At 42.8% G+C, this 20,672-nt stretch overlaps 1 pseudogene across 1 annotated transcript; it reads right to left on the bottom strand.

Annotated features, from left to right (window-relative positions):
• Window positions 1-17,616: 17,616 nt before the first annotated feature.
• On the bottom strand, window positions 17,617-18,510 carry LOC309964853 (MAU2 chromatid cohesion factor homolog; annotated as a pseudogene). The gene has a single exon. The product of its transcript is annotated as an MAU2 chromatid cohesion factor homolog (transcript).
• Between the last annotated feature and the right edge of the window lie 2,162 nt (window positions 18,511-20,672).

Below are 20,672 nucleotides of genomic sequence, written 5' to 3'. Positions count from 1 at the left end.
AATGACGTTGCACCAGCCTGAGGCCCGCCGTGTGTTCTCCCGGGGAAGTTGTCCCTGGATCACGGGACCCTGGCAGTGGCGGGCTGCACAGGCTCACGGGAGGGGAGGTGTGGAGAGTGACCTGTGCTCGCACACAGGCCCCTTGGTGGCGGCAGTAGCAGCCTTGGCGTCTCGCGCCCGTCTCTGGAGTTTCTTTAAGCAGCGCTCTTTATCCCCTCTCCTCGCGCACCAGGAAACAAAGAGGGAAGAAAGTCTCTTGCCTCTTTGGCAGGTGCAGACTTTTCCCAGGACTCCCTCCCGGCTAGCCGTGGTGCACTAACCCCTTCAGGCTATGTTCAAGCCGCCAACCCCAGTCCTCTCCCTGCGCTCTGACCGAAACCCGAGCCACAGCTCGCAGCCCCGCCTGCCCCGGCTGGTGAGCAGACAAGCCTCTCGGGCAGGTGAGTGCCGGTCGGCACCGATCCTCTGTGCGGGAATCTCCCCGCTTTGCCCTCCGCACCCCTGTTGCTGTGCACTGCTCCGAGGCTCCAAAGCTACCCCCTCCGCCTCCCGCAGTCTCCGCCCGCGAAGAGGCTTCCTAGTGTGTGGAAACTTTTCCTCCTTCACAGCTCCCTCCCACTGGTGCAGGTGCCGTCCCTATTCTTTTGTCTCTGTTTTTTCTTTTTTTCTTTTGCCCTACCCAGGTACGTGGGGAGTTTCTTGCCTTTTGGGAGGTCTGAGGTCTTCTGCCAGCCTTCAGTAGATGTTCTGTAGGAGTTGTTCCACGTGTAGATGTATTTCTGGTGTATCTGTGGGGAGAAAGGTGATCTCCGCGTCTTACTCTTCCGCCATCTTCAAGGTCCCCCCCACTCTGCTTCTTAAGAAATAGAAATATTTGGCTCAAAATGCTCCATGCAGATAATGTTCAAAGTCCTCCCTAACATTTCTGCTAAATCTGTGGGACTCATCTTTTCTTAGACAGAATCAGAATCTGTTCAGGCTCTGGAACCTATCATACACCTAAGTTAGCCAAACTGTTCAGAATTATCCTAGCTTCAGATAAATAATAACTCCCTTTCTTTGATTTCAATATTTAAAAATCATAAAAAAGTCTTCTAAGCACATAAAATTAAAAGTATTACCTATTATAATTTTTATATTGTCCCATTATAGCTTTTCCAGATTCTTGGTACTCACCGCCTTCCCCCATGGTGCTTGGCTCTCCTCTCTTCAAATGTCCCCTCTGCTCTTTCCACAAACACAGATCCCCACTCTTTTTATATCTAAGCAGTTATTGTTGTCCTTATATCATAGGCACTGACTCATATTCACGATTTAGGCACTGAAACATAGTACGAAATATTACACACAGAAGACAATCCCATATGAGATTTTAGACATGTCTTTTTTTCTGCAGAAAGAATTGATTCTCAAATTTGATGGGACTAAGCTGGACACAAGTCATCCCTGAGATCTTCACTGAGAGGATTTAGCTGTGAATGTATCATCCCATGAGGATCTACTCGCAAACCATCACAACAGAAAAGAGAAAATGCCAGGCAAGTGCAACGTGAAAGCCTGCTCCTGAAGTGACATCCTCGATAGATATGCAAAAGAGAAACAGAGGCATAGAGCAGAACTGAGAGGAAAAGCAGACCCAGCTGTGGAGATTCAGAGACTCAGGTCTGAATCAGGCTTCCACCTATCACACACACAAAATTCGTGGTAGGAAAACACTGATTTATGTGGATATTTTGCAGATACTCAATTATGTTATATAAACCCTTCCAGAATTTGCCTTTTTCGTTAGAGAAATATGTCATGAAGTACTTTCATATCAGTACATGCAAAGATTGTATACTTTTCATCTTCTATTTAATATTACACTGTGTGGATTTAACAGTTCATATGGAGATTCAATTATTCATGTGTTTATCTTTTTAGTAAACTTTTAAATTTTACTCTGGATTATTTTTAGAATTGCAAAAAAGTTGAAAAAAAGATACAGAGATTTATCATATACACCCTCACGTAGTTTCTTTTTCCCCTAAAATTATCATCTTTTATTTTACGCAACATTTGTCAAAACTAAGAAATCAACATTGACTACTATTATCTCCAGATTTTTTAATTCCAAACTTTATTTAGATTGCACCAGTTTTCATATTAACATCGTTTTCCCATTCCAGGATCCCATCCAGGATGGTCCTTTGTGCTCATTCCTCCTCTGGTTGGTGACAGTTTCTTTTCTTGATTTTCATGACCTTCACAGTTTTAAAATATACTGGCCAGGCCTTTTGTAAAATGATGCTCAGTGTTGGGTTTTCTGATAATTAGACTGGGGTTATGTTTTCGAGAGGAGCAACACAAAGGTAAAACATTCTTCTTATCACATCCTATCAGAATTAAGAGGTATCCACCTGACATGACTGTTGATGTTAAGCATGATTACTTGGTTAAGGTCGTATTTGGAAGGTTTCTTTCCTGTAACGTTGATTTTTTTCCTCTTTTATTACTATGTTTTATGGAATTGAGTCACTAAGTCCTTCCTATCCTTAAAAGAGAGGTAGATTATGCTTTGCTTTCTGGGGCATGCATATACTAATTGGAATTCTTTTCATAAAATATTGTTGACAAAATTTTATACGATTTCTTGCGTTGCGGAGCACAGGCTCCGGGCGCGCAGGCTCAGCGGCCATGGCTCATGGGTCCAGCCGCTCCGCGGCACATGGGATCTTCCCAGACCGGGGGACGAACCCGTGTCCCCTGCATCGGCAGGCGGACTCTCAACCACTGCGCCACCAGGGAAGCCCATATATACTGTGCTTTTTAACAGTAAATAAAAATCATTAAATGAAAAAGTCTTTATGCAACTTAACTAAGAAAAAAGAGTGAAGGCACAAATTATTAATATCAGAAATGAAAGAGGAGACATTATGACAGATACTATGGACATTAAAAGGATAAATAGGAATGTTTTGAACAACTCTATGCAGATTTGGTATCCTGGAGAAAAAGTTAATTTCTTAAAAGAACCAATTTATCAAAATCCAAATAAGAAAAAAGAGACCATTTGAATAGTCCTACATCTATTAAGGAATTTGAGTCAAGGTTTAGAAACCTTCCAAAATAGAAATCACAAGGCTCAGATGGATCCACTGGTGAAATCTACCAAATTTTAATGAAGAAGCAATTCTCTGCTGCCTCTTCCAGAAGATAGAAGCAGAGGGAATATGTCCTAACTCGTTGTATGAAGCCAGCATTCAGTACCCAAAGACCAAAAAACAGACAAAAAGATCACAAGAAACGAAAAGAACATATCAATAAATTTCATAAGCATAGATACAAAATTCCTCAGCAAAATATTATAAGCTAGAATCCAACAATGTATAAAAGAAATTCTACATCATGACCAAGTGGGCTTTATCCCAGATATGCAAAGCTGGTTCAACATTCACAACAATTAATGTAACATATCACGTCAATAGTACAATGAAGAAAAAAATGATATGATTGTATCAACAGATGCAACAAAAGCATTTGACAAAATTCAGTACTCATTTATGGTAAAATAAAAAAAAAAACCTCTGCAAACAAGAAATAGAAAGAAACATCCTCAACTTGATAAAGACCATTTACAAAAACGTACAGCTAACATTATACTTAATTGTGAGAAACCGGAAGACTTCTGGTAAGATCAGGAAAAAAGCAAATGTGTTTTCTCTCACCACTCCTTTTCAACATTGTATTTGAAGTTGTATCTAATGAAATAAGGTGCGAAAAGTTTCTTCTGCTTTGGTTCTTCTGGAGCCAGGAGCTAAAGCCCCAACATACCGAGGGAGAGGAGGTTGAGGTGCCCAGCTGTTTGCTCCTGGCCCCTCACCTCTGCAGCAACAGCAAAGCAACATGGACTTCAGTCAACAGTGGAGCTGCTAATAGAGCTGCTATGTGGGAGTGTTTATGTGCAGGAGCAGGGGTTACAGAGAGAAAGATCTGGCTGAAATTCTACTCTCCCCTCACCAAGGGCTTCAGTCCTTTCTCTAAGCCTACGGCCAGTGTTTCCCATGTCACCTAGGAATCCATTCTCCTCCACCCTGATAGGTGTGACGGCCCTGGCCTGCCTGCTGAGCTTCTTGGTCACTATAACTCCATCCTCCAAAGCCTCTGTTTTATAAGGACACTCTTCTCAAATTTGTCCCAGAGCTTCAAAAAGGCAGATGCCTCACAGGTGGTGCTGCCCTGGCTAAGAGTCCTGAGGAGCTGGCTGGAGACCTGTAAACCCTGTTCCTTCCCTGGCTCTGAGCTGTGTTCATCCCACCACAATTCTCATTCAGTGGGAGGCTGAGGAAACCTGTTCACAGTCCCGCATCCATTCAGTCACAGCAAGACCATCCCACTCTGAATCAGGAGAGTCCACTGGCAACTATCAAAAGCTTATCTCGGGCTTCCCTGGTGGTGCAGTGATTGAGAGTCCGCCTGCCGATGCAGGGGACACGGGTTCGTGCCCCGGTCCGGGAAGATTCCACATGCCGCGGAGTGCCTAGGCCCGTGAACCATGGCTGCTGAGCCTGTGCGTCCGGAGCCTGTGCTCCGCAACGGGAGAGGCCACAGCAGTGAGAGGCCCGCGTACCGCAAAAAAAAAAAAAAGCTTATATCCACATATCCTTTTAACTCAGCAACATCATCTTGAACATTCTTTCCAATAGAAATTCTCAAAAACAAGGATATATGTACAAAAGAATGTATTATGCTGCATTTTCTTTTTTTTAAAGATATCTTTCTTTTTTTTAATATTTATTTACTTATTTGGTTGCTCCAGGTCTTAGTTGCGGCAGGCGGGCTCCTTAGTTGTGGCATGCAAACTCTTAGTTGCAGCATACATGTGGGATCTAGTTCCCTGACCAGGGATCGAACCCAGGGCCCCTGCATTGGGACCTTGGAGTCTTATCCACTGCGCCACCAGGGAAGTCCCTATGCTGCATTTTCAATAGCTAAATCAATAAATAGAAATCAATCAAAATTTCTGAAATGCTGGATATTACTGAACAAAATATACTACATATTATTAACCTGTTACGTCAGTGACAATAGCTGGTAATTACTGATTTAGTCTATGATCTCTTGTATGTTTTCAACCAATGGATTTTTATTAATATTCTAAAAGAGCTGATTCCACATGACAACAAAAAAAACACTGCAAAACAATTCACAATACTGAATGATATAAAATTAAAAATAGAAATTCACTGATGTCAGTCAAGCTCACAGACAGTAAACTTAGAAGCCAAAATGTTAGTTTCTTACCTTTGCAATCAGAAATGTGTAGTAATATGATCAACTTATTGAGTTCCAGAACGTATCAATATATCTAGGGCATTCATTCTGTGGGTGGTCTTGAATAATAAACTTAAAATAGATCAAGGAGACTTATTTTTATGTTTGATAACTTTTGCAGCATATAACCTCATGATGGCTTCTTGACATGCCAACTTGGCCGGGCTAGACCACAAAGGGGGAAGTGAGGGCAGCAGCATGCTTTAGCATGCACACACCTCTGGTTATTCAATCAGGCACTAAACTAATCCAAGTGATACCATGAAGCAGTTTTGCAGACATAAGTCAAGTCTTTTATCGTGATTTTAAACTAGAGAGCTTACACTTATGTGTCTTCCTAGCTGCTGCTTGAGGGGCAGGCTCCTAATTAAACACACACTTACAGGCCCAATGTCATCCTCTCCAGGGAGCTCTGGGCTAGTGCTGTCTTCAAACTCTTCCACTGAGGAGATCCAGAGTGTCAGTGTCTCCTGAAGAGGAAACTGTACATTTGCATCTGGTGCTCTGATTTTAGTGACTGCTGCAATACGTAAAATATAGAAAAACAGAGAAATAAAATAAAATCACTTTCATGTCAGCATTCCCAAAACCACTTTATGACTAATTGGGAACACAAATTATTATTGTAGTAATTAACCTATATTGCCATACTTCATTTAGAAAAGAAGGGTGCTAAGGAGATTGGTTAAGAATTGAAAAATAATGACCTTGGGAATGCTTGTAACAATTGTGGTCCCCCATGAGAGAGAGGTTGTGCTTTTGCAGTTCAAGGTCATTTTTAAATCATGTTCATAAACATTTAGGAGCATCAACCACTGGAAACATATATATATATATATAGTACATGTATCTTGGAAGACTTCAAGAGAGGGTCATGATTCTCACTCCTTCCAAAAACTCTGCATTCTCAAGTTGATTGTTCAGTGAGAAATATATCAGGAAAGGAAGGGAAGGGTATGTGTTATTTCTTCAAAATGTTTCTTTGTCCTAGTTTTCCCATTGTGGTTATTGTTGTTTCTGTTTTGTTCCAAAGCAACCTATAAATGACATTGTCCCAAAGGGGTCTCTGTGCTGGGGCCTTTCTCTACTGTCCCCCTGAGCTGGGTTGGGGAGCACCAGGCAGAGAATCTCCTGTCCTGTTGTTGCTGGGAGACACTGGGGGGCTTGATCAGATTTCCAAGTTTTCCAAGACATTTGCTAAACTCTCTAAGTGATGAAATCATCTTTCCAACTTCTTTGGTAAGTTAAAAATAAAAATCCATGATATCTAGAAACACATATGAAGGCCCATTTGAGGGTGGCTTTGTGGTATAATCAGTGGTTCTTGGTGAGAAGGTGTTTGCAGAGATGGGTTTATGAAGATTATCCAAGGTGTTAAAGCAGTCTTGTCCTAGGTTTCAGGAAATCTCATTATCCATATTAACCCTATTAGAAGACTGGTGAAATGCAATCACTTGGAAAAAGCGGGTGTGGTTCGGAGCTCAATGTAAGGACACTAAAGGAGCCAAACTCATTCTTCTCCAGAACTGAGAGCCAGTGTTTGGAGCTCACCTGGCTCTGGAGACTTCTGAGAGCTACCACCACCACCCTTGGAAGCCTTGATCCCCGAGCGGACATTGTCTTATTACTTCTCCAGCGAGGATTGTTTCTACAGCACTTTCAGTGAGTACACAATTCACCATAGAGCAGTTCATGGGACTCTCCTGAGGGGAAAAAAACACAATTTCCTAATGTTAACAGAAAATTGAGGCTGTTTCATTGAAATAATCTTGTGTGCCAACTTAGAGAAATGACTGTATTTCTGTATTGCCCTCTTGTCTTGGCACACATGTTGGAATTAATATGGTGATTAGTTCTAGTTATCTGATTTTGTTCATCTCTTAGTTATTCCTATGCATTACAAAGACTCAGAAAGTGGTTGTCTGATATCTTATATGTTTGTGTTTGATGTAGAGCCTAAAAATAATTTTTAGGACTATTTGACTTCATGTGCAGTACCTATTACAGTCTACTTTAAAACTGGAGTGTGCCTGTATACACAGGAGACATAATATTGTACACAAGAGAACTAGGTAATGCATGCAATAATCTGGGAGAAAATATTGTTTTAAAGTGAAGTAAACTTTGTCTCTTCAGAAATGTGAGTTATTCTGACTGAAATTTTAAAGAAACTAAGAAATGATTGGGCAAGAGAAAAGTGACACTTGTGTACATAAAGAAATATAAGAAAGTTGAGGAACTTCTGTGCTTAACTAGTACAGACACTAGGACCCAATTTTTTAGCAAAATTAGTTTTAAAAAGCATGATTTGTTTTTCGGCGCTGATTATTACCATTACATGCAAACTTCATCTTACCAAAGGTGAAAGGGGTGCTTGATAACAGTCTTTTTTTTTTTTTTTGCGGTACGCGGGCCTCTCATTGTTGTGGCCTCTCCCGTTGCGGAGCACAGGCTCCGGACGCGCAGGCTCAGCGGCCATGGCTCACGGGCCCAGCCGCTCCGCGGCATGTGCGATCTTCCCGGACCGGGGCACTAACACGTGTCCCCTGCATTGGCCGGCGGACTCTCAACCACTGTGCCACCAGGGAAGCCCCTTGATAACACTTTTAAAGACTGAGAAGATATAACCATTCTCTTTCATTTTTGGTTTGATTGATGAGTTTGGTACAGATAAGACAGGAAGGCAAACTCAACAGATTAGTATATCCATGTAAGTTGCTTCTGGTTAGAATAGGATCCAATCTGACAATGTTTAGGGTCCTCTTCATTATCTCTGCATTATTCAGAAAGTGTTTTGCAAAGAAAAAAACTGTTTGTGGATCTAGATTCAGAATGAGATAAAAAAGGATATGCAAAGAAAAATGCCTGACAATTACACGAAATAATAAAAATACAAGCTTAGTCAAGTATGTGGCGCTAAATCAATGACTGGCATTGAGCATCATGATTGATTGTTTAGGGCAATCAGGACCCACCACACAGAGCTATAAATTAGATGAAACTCCTGAGGCTCATGTTATCTAGAGGAAAATAAGATCTCAACAAACCTGAGGTTCTCCTTTAGGTAGGGAAAGGAGGGCAAGAAGTTGTGTTGGTATGGCAGCTGGGAAAATTTTCTGCAGCTCTTGAGAGTTCTCTTTGTGTCTCACTTTTCCATTTCTGTCAAATGAAAAATCCTTCCTGAAGCAGTGTATTATTCAGTGACAATCTGTGTCTGATATTGCTTGGGCCTTTTTTGTCTTTGGGGTAGAGGGATAAACTCCTGATTTCCTTCCCTCAGAAAAATGGACTCAGACATCCCAGAAGCCTTCCAGAAAGAGCTCACCTGCCTCGTGTGCCTGAATTACCTTCTAGACCCACTCACCATAGGCTGTGGACACAGCTTCTGTAGGTCCTGTCTCTGTCTTCTCTGGGAGCAAGCTGAAGACCCTGCCAGTTGCCCAGTGTGCAGACAACGATCAGAGCAGACAAACCTCAAAACCAATTTTCTTCTGAAGAATCTGGTGTCCGTTGCCAGAAAAGCAAATCTCGGGCAATTCCTGAACTCTGAGGGACATACGTGTGGGACCCATAAGGAGACAAAGAAGATCTTCTGTGAAGCCAACAAGAGCTTGCTCTGTTTGGTCTGCTCTCAAAGTCAGGAGCACAGGGCTCACAGACACCGTTCCACTGAAGAGGCTGCTGAGGAATACTGGGTGAGTGATGTCTGTGCGAGCACTTAGAGAGCTGGAGGATGGTACAGCCAAGAGATTAAAAGGATATTACCGGGGCTTCCCTGGTGGCGCAGTGGTTGAGAGTCCGCCTGCCGATGTGGGGGACGCGGGTTCATGTCCCGGTCCGGGAGGATCCCACGTGCCATGGAGCGGCTGGGCCCGTGAGCCATGGCCGCTGAGCCTGCGCGTCCGGAGCCTGTGCTCCGCAACGGGAGAGGCCGCAACGGGAGAGGCCGCAACAGTGAGAGGCCCCAGTACCGCAAAAAAAAAAAAAAAGGATATTACCATCAGGACTTCCCAGGTAGCACAGTGGTTAAGACTCCATGCTCCCAATGAAGGGGGCCCAGCTTTGATCCCTGGTCAGGGAACTAGGTCCCACACGCATGCCCCAAATAAAAGTGTGCATGCCACAACTAAGGAGCCAGTGAGCCACAACTAAGACCTGTCACAACAAAATAAGTAAATTAAATATTTTTTAAAGAAGGATATTATGATCATAATGATGATTCAACCCTCTCTTTACTGAGTGCCAGGTACAGACCTAGGTAGCAATGACAAAGCTATGAAGAAAATCCTGCAGCATACCTGCCTTTATGGAACTTGTATCCAATGGCTGGGTGATAAAGTTAATTGAAATTCTTTGGGTGATACATTATTATGCTCAAGGCTCTATGAAGCCTTCCTTTTGAGAAAGAGTCTTTGTCTCTAAAATCTACAAGTGCAAAAAGTGTTTTCCATTGGATACAGGTTTCCTGACTCTGGACAAAGAAGGAAGATGCAGTACATTGGAATTAGCAGGCAGCGAGCATCACTACATCCAAATTCTACTGCTAGATGCCAAACTACCTGAAAATTAGCCATGCTCAATAATACCCTGTTCCTTTCCCTAGATCTAAGATTCCCTGATGGTGTGTGGTTCTGTAGTGTGGAATCTTCTAAAACTGATCCATAGCGAGCAAGAATAGGGGAATGTGGTGATCTGTTCCCATCCTTCTAGACTTCCTCTAGGTCCTGTACCTGACATCCCTGGGTACACTCCATCGTTTGGGGTCTGAAACCTCAATCTATTGGCTTTTCTGGTGTTAAAATTCAATTATTTTACAGGAGAAGCTGGCAAACGAAATGAGATCTTTATGGGAAAAGATCCAAGAAATTGAAAGAAATCTCAAGAAAAATGGCAGAGGAACTGACCCTTCGATGGTAAGTATGAGAATGTATTTCTCTTTGAAACAAGTTGAGGCAGACATGCTAGAAACTTATCCCTGAATAATTTGAGGTGAAATCATCATGTGCCATGAAATTCTGAGAATGGGTTGAACACCATTTAAAAACATTGTCTATGTACCATTTGAACCCACAAAACCCGCCTCTTGGGTTTTTTAGAATCTAATGGATCAGTAACCACAACAAAAATCCACTAGAAGAATGTGCCACAAGTGCTAAGGTGGAGGCACATGGAGTGATGTGGACGATTCCATGCCCATGATTCGGGATCCCAGGGAAAGTTTCTCATGTTTAAGATCAATCCCACGTCTGAAGATCAAGTGGGTGTTTAAAAATCCGTGGGTTATTTCAGGCACAGATTTCTGTAAGTCATACATTCCAGAAAGTAAAGGGCATATCATTGGGAACCACAAGTACTTCAGTCTGATTAGTACATGAGCCCAGGTGATACAAAGGAGACATGAACAGGAATTTAAGGGGTGTGCCTGTCATCGTGAGAAGCGACAGCTCACTAGCTAGAGAGTGATATTAGTTCAAGTAGGAGAAAATGTGACATGTGAAAGAAAAACCTCAGGGAGAAAAGGAACAAGGAGAAAGACAGAGATGGAGAGTGAGAGAGTGAATCCATCAATACTGAGAGGGAATATGCAATGGAATGAGGATGAATGACCTTCCAAACAATATGGGAAGGAGGCTGTGGCCTTAGAGGGAGGACAGAACCTGTTTATAGAAAAAAGGAGGGCAGAAAGAAAGGGCTATGGGCATTGGCACCTGTTTGAGGGCAGTAGGTGAGATTCTTAGGAAGATCTTTCCTGAGGATACTAACCCTGACAGTAAAATGGAACATGGCTGCTCAGAGAGAAACTCAGGCTGTGGAGTTTGGGAGGATTGAGATGAGAAACGAATTTACTTATTAACATTGAGCTGAGGATATTGCATATGATGTATGAATCACCCATACATTTCAATTGCTTGCATGGGGTCTTTCAGATTTGAAAGCAGGCATATGAAAGAAATGATCCATGAAAAGATTTTCTCCAGATGTTTCAGGAACTCATGAATTTGATGAAAATGGTTTGAGGAAAGGGTGGGTTTGGCTCTTGATGCAGTTAAAAACAATGAAAAATAAGTGAAGGAAAGAGGAATAAATTGATTTCTTAGAAGATACGAATTTGGGATGGATGTAGCTTCTTGGGAGAGAACATGAATCAGAGCAAACTAAATGCGGTTGAAATCCATCTCACAACAGTTCTACGTGTATTGATATGGAGACATGATTAGGAAAACTTATCAGATGGTAACTCCATTTCTTCAGGAGGAAGAAAATTACTACTTAGGGAGTATTATAAAAGAAAGCCAAAAGATTTGTAAGAAAATCAGAAAAAGACAAGAGGAAATGAGTGGAAAGAAGACAGACCTCAAAGTAATATACAAAGAGCTCATGAAAATGTCCTATAAACCAGATGTGGAGCTGCTCCAGGTAAGAACCGAGGATTGAAAATATTTTATCTGAAGCTCACACCTTCAATGACCATTAAATGGTACCAGGGGGATATTTATTCATCTCTTGCATCCTAAGGTGGGAGTCTCTCCTAGTTGGAAATATTATAGATGAAATGCAACTCATCCAAACCATGATTGAGCAAGCTTTACAGAATTGTTATTATGGAGACTCCCCAGGAATATTCCCTTCTCAAAATCTCCTTTTGTAGCTTGCTTCTGTCAAAACCAGAAAGGAGCAACTTATGTTTTGTCATTCAGTTTTTTGATCTCCAGCTGGGCAATGGGAGACACTTGGCAAAAGCTCATATATTTCCACCTCCTGTTGGGATATCTTAGGTTTGAGTTGCCTTTTTGGAGGGGCATATTACCCTTTTGGACAAGCCCTAGGAAAGACGAATTTACAGAGAGCTGAGGGTTGCAGCAATGCACAATCACTACCTTTGTCCTTTCTCTCTCTCTCACTCTCTCTCTCTCTCTTGCTCTTTCTCTTTCACCCTCAGGTTTGTTAATTTATTAAGAATTTAGATACTTTCAACACATCGTGCCAGAGTTTTCTTTAGGGAGAAAAAGGAAAACGAATTTTCCAGACTGTTTTCTTGTGGTGGTGATTAGATGTCTTCTGAAGTTTTCCCCAAACCAAATCCTGGTTGGCTATTTATGAAGAAGTCAAATCTTATATTTTTTTATTTTATTTTTGACAGGAATTGGGAGACAAACTGAAATGGTAAGTCTAATCTTGTGATGCTGACCAGGGTGCTGTGAAAGAGATCAAGCTGCATTTAACAAAGGGAACACATAATTTACTAGATAATACTACATTGCTTGTGTGTGCATGTGTGGTGCCTGTTTTGCTGAGTATGATTTCCTGTTCCGTTTGAATCAGAACTGAGCATCAGAAGTTTGCTCCTGTGGCTTAGAGAGATATGTGCTGTAGAGCTCAATGCAGAAGTTTCTAAAAGGCCAGTTTTTTTCTGATTTAAATTTCAAAATCATAAACACACTGAAGTGCAAGGACTAGTACTTCCCAGACATTAGGTGAGAGAGGCAAGTGTCTCTGATAAATGGGGGTGAAATCAGGTCGTGAATTAAAGTGAGAAAAAATTTCCTAAGAATGGCATGATCCCATCCCATGATTGTGGAGAAAAGGATTTTGATAAGAGAGTTGAGCTGAAGGATGCTGACTTTTTCTTAAAGGCTGTGGTTAAGAAGTCCTGGCCGGCAGAAAGTTTAACCGCATCTTCCTCCTTACAGGAGCGAGTCAGCACAGCTGCACATGCCTCAGCCTCTGCTGCCAGAACTCCATGCAAGACCCATCACTGGGCTGATGGACTGGCTCAACTGCTTCTGAGGTGAGTGTCACCCCATCGGTGTGTCCACCCTGAAAGGTCCTTCAGTAATGTTTCCACAGACAATCTTTCCCTCTTCATCTCTCACCTTGTACAGAACAGCCTGCAAATAGGCACGTATAGACATGTGCAGTCACAGAGTCATTAAAATCCTTACAAAATACACGCAGGCTGGTGTAGGGATAGATGTGATTCAGGCCTTATAAATTACTTATAAATCTGATAAATAATTTTTATAATGAAAAAAAGGACATGATCCAAAAATGGCTCCTTGAGCCCTAGAAATAGCATCACATACAATGTCAGTTGTTCACTGAATTCTAGGAAACGGGTTATTAATCCAGGACATTCCAATTTCAGGGTCTAAGTGCAGTTACTTAGAGGTAAAAAACATTTTTGCTTGAAAGTTTCTTGGCAATTGAATGTATGATGTGTTTTTTTCCATTGATATAATTAGAAAAAAATATATAAGCCACAAAAATTAGATGCAGAGACCAGGATTTGTGAACAACAACAAGGAAGCAAATCGGTGGTTGATGAGCCACATAGAGCTTCATGATCAACCTAACTCTGGAGGGTAACGTAGCAGGAAGTGGAAGACTAGGCCTCACGTTGGAACCACATATCAAAGGCGGAAATTCCTACAAGGAAACCACTTTTAAGAAGCCATCCTTAGGCTTTGTTTCTGCAGTGTCCATTTACTAACTTAACTGAGATGCTAGAATGATCACCAATTCTCTACTCTACAATGAATTTTTTTTTCCCTGAGCAGTGGTGGTGGAGGTGGAGGTGAGTTATACTGTCATGGTCTTGGAGGTGATCAGTGCCCGGTGTCCAGTCTTTTAGATGTCAGGAAAAGTACCCAGCCAGAAGTAGCCATGACCTCCCTATCCTGTATAATCTCTGAATTTTTAGGAAGTGTTTTCCACGGTAACTAGTTATCCGTTTCCTCAGCAGATATCCCGGCAACATTTGAATCCAATGTTTCCAGTTAGAACTGCACTTCTAATAATCTTAAGGTTTTCTTTGGTTTTTTTTCTCCCAGTGAGACCCTAGGTGGACCCTCTTCTCTCATAGACATAATTTTATTTTTAACATTGATTTTGACTGGAGTATTCTCTCATCTCTCCACAGTAACAATTTTATTCCATAATGAAGTAAGCAGCCAGCACATCAGGCTGTTTGATGATGCAAGAAGTCTGAAGTATGAGCGTGACAGCCTCTATGTGTCTTTGGATGGCAGAACATCGCAGTATTTTGCTGCATGGGGATCCCGGGGCTTCACCTCTGGCAAACAGTACTGGCAGGTGGATGTGGACAGCTCTTGGGACTGGGCTGTAGGTGTCTGTAAGGATCCCTGGACAAGGAAGGATGACGGCATACTGAAGGAATGCAACAGGGACAACTTTCTCCTTGTGTGTGTGAAGGAGGGTCATCATTACCGTCTCTGGACCACCATCCCAAACACTCCTCGGTACATAGGGAAACCTCAGGGCAGGGTTGGCGTGTTCCTTGATTTTGACAGTGGGAGTATGGGTTTTGTGGACGTTGCCGGGCGCTCCCTCCTTTGGAGGTACGAGGATGGCCTGTTCACTTTCCCTGTCAGGCCTTTCATTTGCACTGGCCACACGTGAGCAGGGCTAAGTCAGGACCCGGACTGGATGCTCAGGACTCCTTCTCTGAGGGAACCCTTCTCAGCTGCAGCGAATCAAGGTTACTTCATTGTCTTTAGGCTCTTTCTACTGTAATGGAACCTCCTTTTACTGCTATTGGTTATAAAGATAGTGTCAAATGCAAACTTTTGTTGGTGTCTTCCATCTTCCTGACAATAAAAGCTTGCCTTACAGACATTTGTCTGGAATGTGTGACGTGGCTGTTCACCTGTGTTGTGAGCTTGCTCAACTCACCGAAGTGTGGGCGTGTGCTTCCCACTTCCTGACACCAGTACAGGAACCCAGGGCTTACACAGCATGGACAGACCTGGTCACCAACCAGACCCACGTCAGCCCCCAACTTTCTCCTCCTTCCTCATGATCTACTCTGTCCTACACATCAATTCACCCTCAAGGTGAAAACCGATTTGACAGAGAAATCTCCACTGGCCCTGGAGACGGGGATAAGTCTTCTTTTCTTAGAGAACCCAGAATTTGCAGGTCCCTTACTTTTACAATAATATAAGGGAAAAGACCTAAAGAAAGGAAGTGCCTCATGAGGGGCACTGAACAAATCTTTGCCTGAATAAATTAATAAATAGACAAAACAATTATCTTATTGGAAAGGAGCTTTGCAATAAAAGTTAGGGACTAGAATCTAAAAGTTTAAAGTTTCAGGATTTGAAGGTGGATGTCAAAAACTGATTAGATTACACACATTGAGCTTAAGCCCAATTGATTTTTAATTATCTTGGAAAAGTGCATCTGTGTGTTGGAGGCTCTGTTAGTGTAGATACTACAAGTGTGAGGGTGATTGTGTGTATTGCAATCAAGGTGGTCTTACATTATTGTTTTATATTATTTTAATTTAACTTAGGATCATCACCTAGGCCACGAAGGATGAGATGGTAGGACAGGGAACATTGTCTGTTCCCATTTTACCATCATACAATAGAGCATTGGTTTTTGATTTCAATGTTGCTGTCCCACACTGAATTGTATATTCACCATTGTAATTCCACCACTAAATATACTTTCTGAATATATTATGATAAGTTTTTCAATACTGGTTAATTAAATTTACTATCTAGCTTACGTTATAAACCTTACTAGATCCTATGGCTTCCCTGGGGCACAGTGGTTGAGAGTCCACCTGCTGATAAAGGGGACACGGGTTCGTGCCCTGGTCCGGGAAGATCCCACATGACGTGGAGCGGCTGGGCCCATCAGCCATGGCCGCTGAGCCTGCGTGTCCGGAGCCTGTGCTTGGCAATGGGAAAGGCTACAACAGTGAGAGGCCCGCGTACTGCAGAAAAAACAAAACAAACAAAAAAAAACTACAACTTACTGCATCCTAGTAGCAAGAACTTCCTGTATTATCTGACATTTGAAATAAAAAGAATCATGTCTTTGGCACTAATTTTACAGATTTCATGTTGAGCAAGGAAGCAAATTGTATAATTTGCAACACGGTTTTCCAAATACGTTCAACATTTCAGCCAAGGATCGAACCTGCATCCCCTGAGTTGGAAGGAGGATTCTTAACCACTGGACCACCAGGGAGGTCCCTATTTTATTTTTTGATGGTTCCCGAAAGTTATTTTACTTTGAATATACAGGAAAAGAAATCCACAAACGAGAAGCTATGTTCTATGGCTATGTCTTTTAAACAATGTTTTGCATTTACAAAATTTTTTTTCTCCTGATTAAAAGCACCAGCTGAAGATACAGGCTGCTAAAAATATAAGACAGTGGGCTTCCCTGGTGACGCAATGGTTGAGAGTCCGCCTGCCGATGCAGGGGACTCGGGTTCGTGCCCCGGTCCGGGAAGATCCCACATGCCGTGGAGCGGCTGGGCCTGTGAGCCATGGCCGCTGAGCCTGCGTGTCTGGAGCCTGTGCTCCACAACGGGAATGGCCACAACAGTGAGAGGCGCGGGTACCACACACACACACTATATATATATACATATATATATATATATATATGTATATATATATGTATATATATGTATATATATATGTATATATATATATAAATAAAATGTTACAAACCCATTAAAAGAAGTATGCCAAACATGCTTATTAAAAACCCTTTAAGGAAACAAAGACAATGCAACCAACAAATTTACCCACTGTGCCCAGTGGCCCTTTCCGATTTCCCTGCCTGCATTCCCAATAACTGGAACTGGGAGTGATTACCCCAGTGGGAGGACCCTGGCCTCACCAACGGGCAACTGTGAGGACCCAACAGGGGAAGGCAGCTATGCGTCTGTGAGGGAACCTGGCACCCCTGGACCAGCGCCTCCAGAACCTTAGACCCTGAGGGCCCCACTGCCGATAGGACGAAGTGGGAGGCGCACACGAGGGGTCTGACCAGCTTTCAATAATTTACCTGCCAACAGGAATCTTTCTGCTACCCCCTCACACCCCTGTGTGCTTAAAGTTTGGACTTTTATTTATCTGGTTTTCGTAAACACTTAGCTGTATGACACTAGCTGTAATGTCTCCCTGGGGCCTCCCTTGCTGGCTGTCTTAAGTTCTTATGATTGAGAAACTGTGAGCCTCTGAATTTGGACTCACAGGAAGGTATTTACAACAGCTTTATGTAATCGAAAGATGCTGCAGTGAAGGGGAGGGTCAAAGCCCGCACAAACACATGCATGCACGTACACACGGGTTGGCTTCCATAAAGCTAGAGTGGAATATTAAATATCAAGTACTGAATTTTTAACTGTACACTTAAGAACTTATCCTTAACTTTACATATACATAGATAACAGAGTGGTCACTAAACGCACCTTAACATCAGGACAGACGGTAAGTTTTGAGGTTCTTATTTCAACTGTTCTATGTACAAAATGCCCTAGAAGCAAAGAAAGGCTTCAAGAAATACGCAGAGACAAACATGATGTAAAGTGCGACTGGCCTCCTCATAGAGTCCCTGGAAGATGAAGAGCCTAAGCACTTGGAAAGCTGCCGTTAGCAGGCAGTGCGAGCTGACAGGGAAGCTGTGGTCTGCACTGATCCTCTCCGACAAACTGAATAGTACCTCTTGGTGTCTACGTCCTTCCCTTATATACACACTCACCAGGTTGGTCACCATGAAGGCCCACAGCTCCTGGTGACTGGTGAGCCGCAAAGCTGTGGTGAACTGGGCTTTAGCATTGTCCATGCAGTTGACAGAGACACAATACAAGCCCAGCAGTGTATGCTGAGTGGTTGGAGCAGAGCCAGGGGGGTTGCTGGCACAGCTGACAGACCTGGGACACCTCCTGCAGTGCAGTGGCCTTATGTCCTGTCACGAGCCTGCACGTGATGATGTGCTCAAGCAGGATTACTTGGAAGGAGGACAGGATGGGGCTGCAGTAGACCACCTTGTGCTTCTCCAGCTACATGAGGACCTTGTCTGTGGACTTCTGCACTTTCTCTAAGTAGCCGGCTTGCATGGAGTGCATCACAGTCACCAGGTAGAGAAGCAAGCACATGTGTCCCTTGGGCAGCCAGTGGAAGAGGTTGGCGTGGTTGCTGGGCACTATCTTCTCATGTGCAGTATGGAGATGGTGTGGAGGCACTGCAGCAGCTGCTTCAGGCACAGCTTCACGCTCTTTACCTGCCCGGTACTCAGGTAGTGGGTAACCTGGAGCACCAAGAAGAAGACACACAGAGACTCTTTCTGGATGGGGTTCCCATGCCAGTTCTCAACTATCTGTCCACAGAGAGTCAGCAATGGGTGGACTTCCTGCAACTTACACTCCATCAGCTGCAGCATCCCTTTGCTGAGCAGGACCAGTGGCCGTGTGTACTCAGATCCCACCACCCAGAGGGTTCTCAGCCTCCACACCCAGGAGGTTGCAGGCTGACACCAAGTCCTCTTGGTCCTTGGGCCTCTTTTGTCTTGGGGGAAGAGGAATAAACTCCTGATTTCCTTCCCTTAGAAAAATGGACTCAGACATCCCAGAAGCCTTCCAGAAAGAGCTCACCTGCCTCGTGTGCCTGAATTACCTTCTAGACCCACTCACCATAGGCTGTGGACACAGCTTCTGTAGGTCCTGTCTCTGTCTTCTCTGGGAGCAAGCTGAAGACCCTGCCAGTTGCCCAGTGTGCAGACAACGATCAGAGCAGACAAACCTCAAAACCAATTTTCTTCTGAAGAATCTGGTGTCCATTGCCAGAAAAGCAAATCTCGGGCAATTCCTGAACTCTAAGAAACATGTGTGTGGGACCCATAAGGAGACAAAGAAGATCTTCTGTGAAGCCAACAAGAGCTTGCTCTGTTTGGTCTGCTCTCAAAGTCAGGAGCACAGGGCTCACAGACACCGTTCCACTGAAGAGGCTGCTGAGGAATACTGGGTGAGTGATGTCTGTGTGAGCACTTAGAGAGCTGGAGGATGGTACAGCCAAGAGATTAAAAGGATATTACAATCAGGACTTCCCTGGTGGCACAGTGGTTAAGATTCCATGCTCCCAATGAAGGGGGCCCAGCTTCGATCCCTGGTCAGGGAACTAGGTCCCACATGCATGCCCCAAATAAGAGTGTGCATGCCACAACTAAGGACCCAGCGAGCCACAACTAAGACCTGTCACAACAAAATAAGTAAATTAAATATTTTTTAAAGAAGGATATTATGATCATAATGATGATTCAACCCTCTCTTTACTGAGTGCCAGGTACAGACCTAGGTAGCAATGACAAAGCTATGAAGAAAATCCTGCAGCATACCTGCCTTTATGGAACTTGTATCCAATGGCTGGGTGATAAAGTTAATTGAAATTCTTTGGGTGATACATTATTAAGCTCAAGGCTCTATAAAGCCTTCATTTTGAGAAAGAGGCTTTGTCTCTAAAATCTATAAGTGCAAAAAGTGTTTTCCATTGGATACAGGTTTCCTGACTCTGGACAAAGAAGGAAGATGCAGTACATTGGAATTAGCAGGCAGCGAGCATCACTACATCCAAATTCTGATGCAAGATGCCAAACTACCTGAAAATTAGCCATGCTCAATAAAATCCTGTTCCTTTCCCTAGATCTAAGATTCCCTGATGGTGTGTGGTTCTTTAGTGTGCAATCTTCTGAAAGTGATCTATAGTGAGGCAGAATAGGGAAATGTGGTGATCTGTTCCCGTCCTTCTAGTCTTCCTCTAGGTCCTGTACCTGACCTGGTTCCCACCTCAGGATCTCCACCTACCCCACCCTATTTACCCTTCAAGTCTGTCTTCAAATGCCACTCCCTTACACTAGCCTAAGTTTATACTTCATTTTATCTTCCTTTAATATACTCCCTTTTTCCCCCTTTCATACACTGACCCAAATTTTAACTACAATTCCTGGAGCATTTATTCAGTTCCTTGCTCCCTGACTATAGTCTTCATAAGAGTAGGCATGATGTCTGTCTTTTTCATGGCTACTCCTCAGTACCTAAAACAAGTTTTAATAAATAAGCAACAAAATAATCAAGGAATGTATTCAGATGTACTATTCACAGTATTGAAAATATGTTTACAGATTGAAAGGCAGAAAGTCTCAAATCACAGTGACAAAATTCCAAGTAAAAATATTGTTTGCTAGTAGATATGAATTTAATCATCTAGAGTGATTGCAGGGAATCCCATATAAATCTTAGACCGACAACATTTTATTTTCATTCTTAGCTTTCCATTTATTCCTGCCTGTTCTCTCCTATTACTGGCTAATTAAAAGTCTTACTATTCACCTATATTAAGATTTTCTAGTTCAGGGTTTCTTCAATATCAGAACAATTGACAGTTGGGACTGGTTTTTTCTTTCTTGTAGGTCTGTCTTGTAGGATGTTTAGCAGAATCCTTGGTCTCTACCCATGAAATATCAATGGTAACTTCCAATTCTGACAACCAAAAATTTTTCCACATATCAACAATTGCCCTTGGAAAGAAAAAATCACC

Source organism: Leucopleurus acutus (assembly GCF_964270905.1).
Source record: "Leucopleurus acutus genome assembly, chromosome: 8".
NCBI classification, from domain to species: domain Eukaryota; kingdom Metazoa; phylum Chordata; class Mammalia; order Artiodactyla; family Delphinidae; genus Leucopleurus; species Leucopleurus acutus.
Note: the sequence above shows the minus strand (reverse complement) of the source record. Positions and strands in the feature narration are given on the sequence as shown.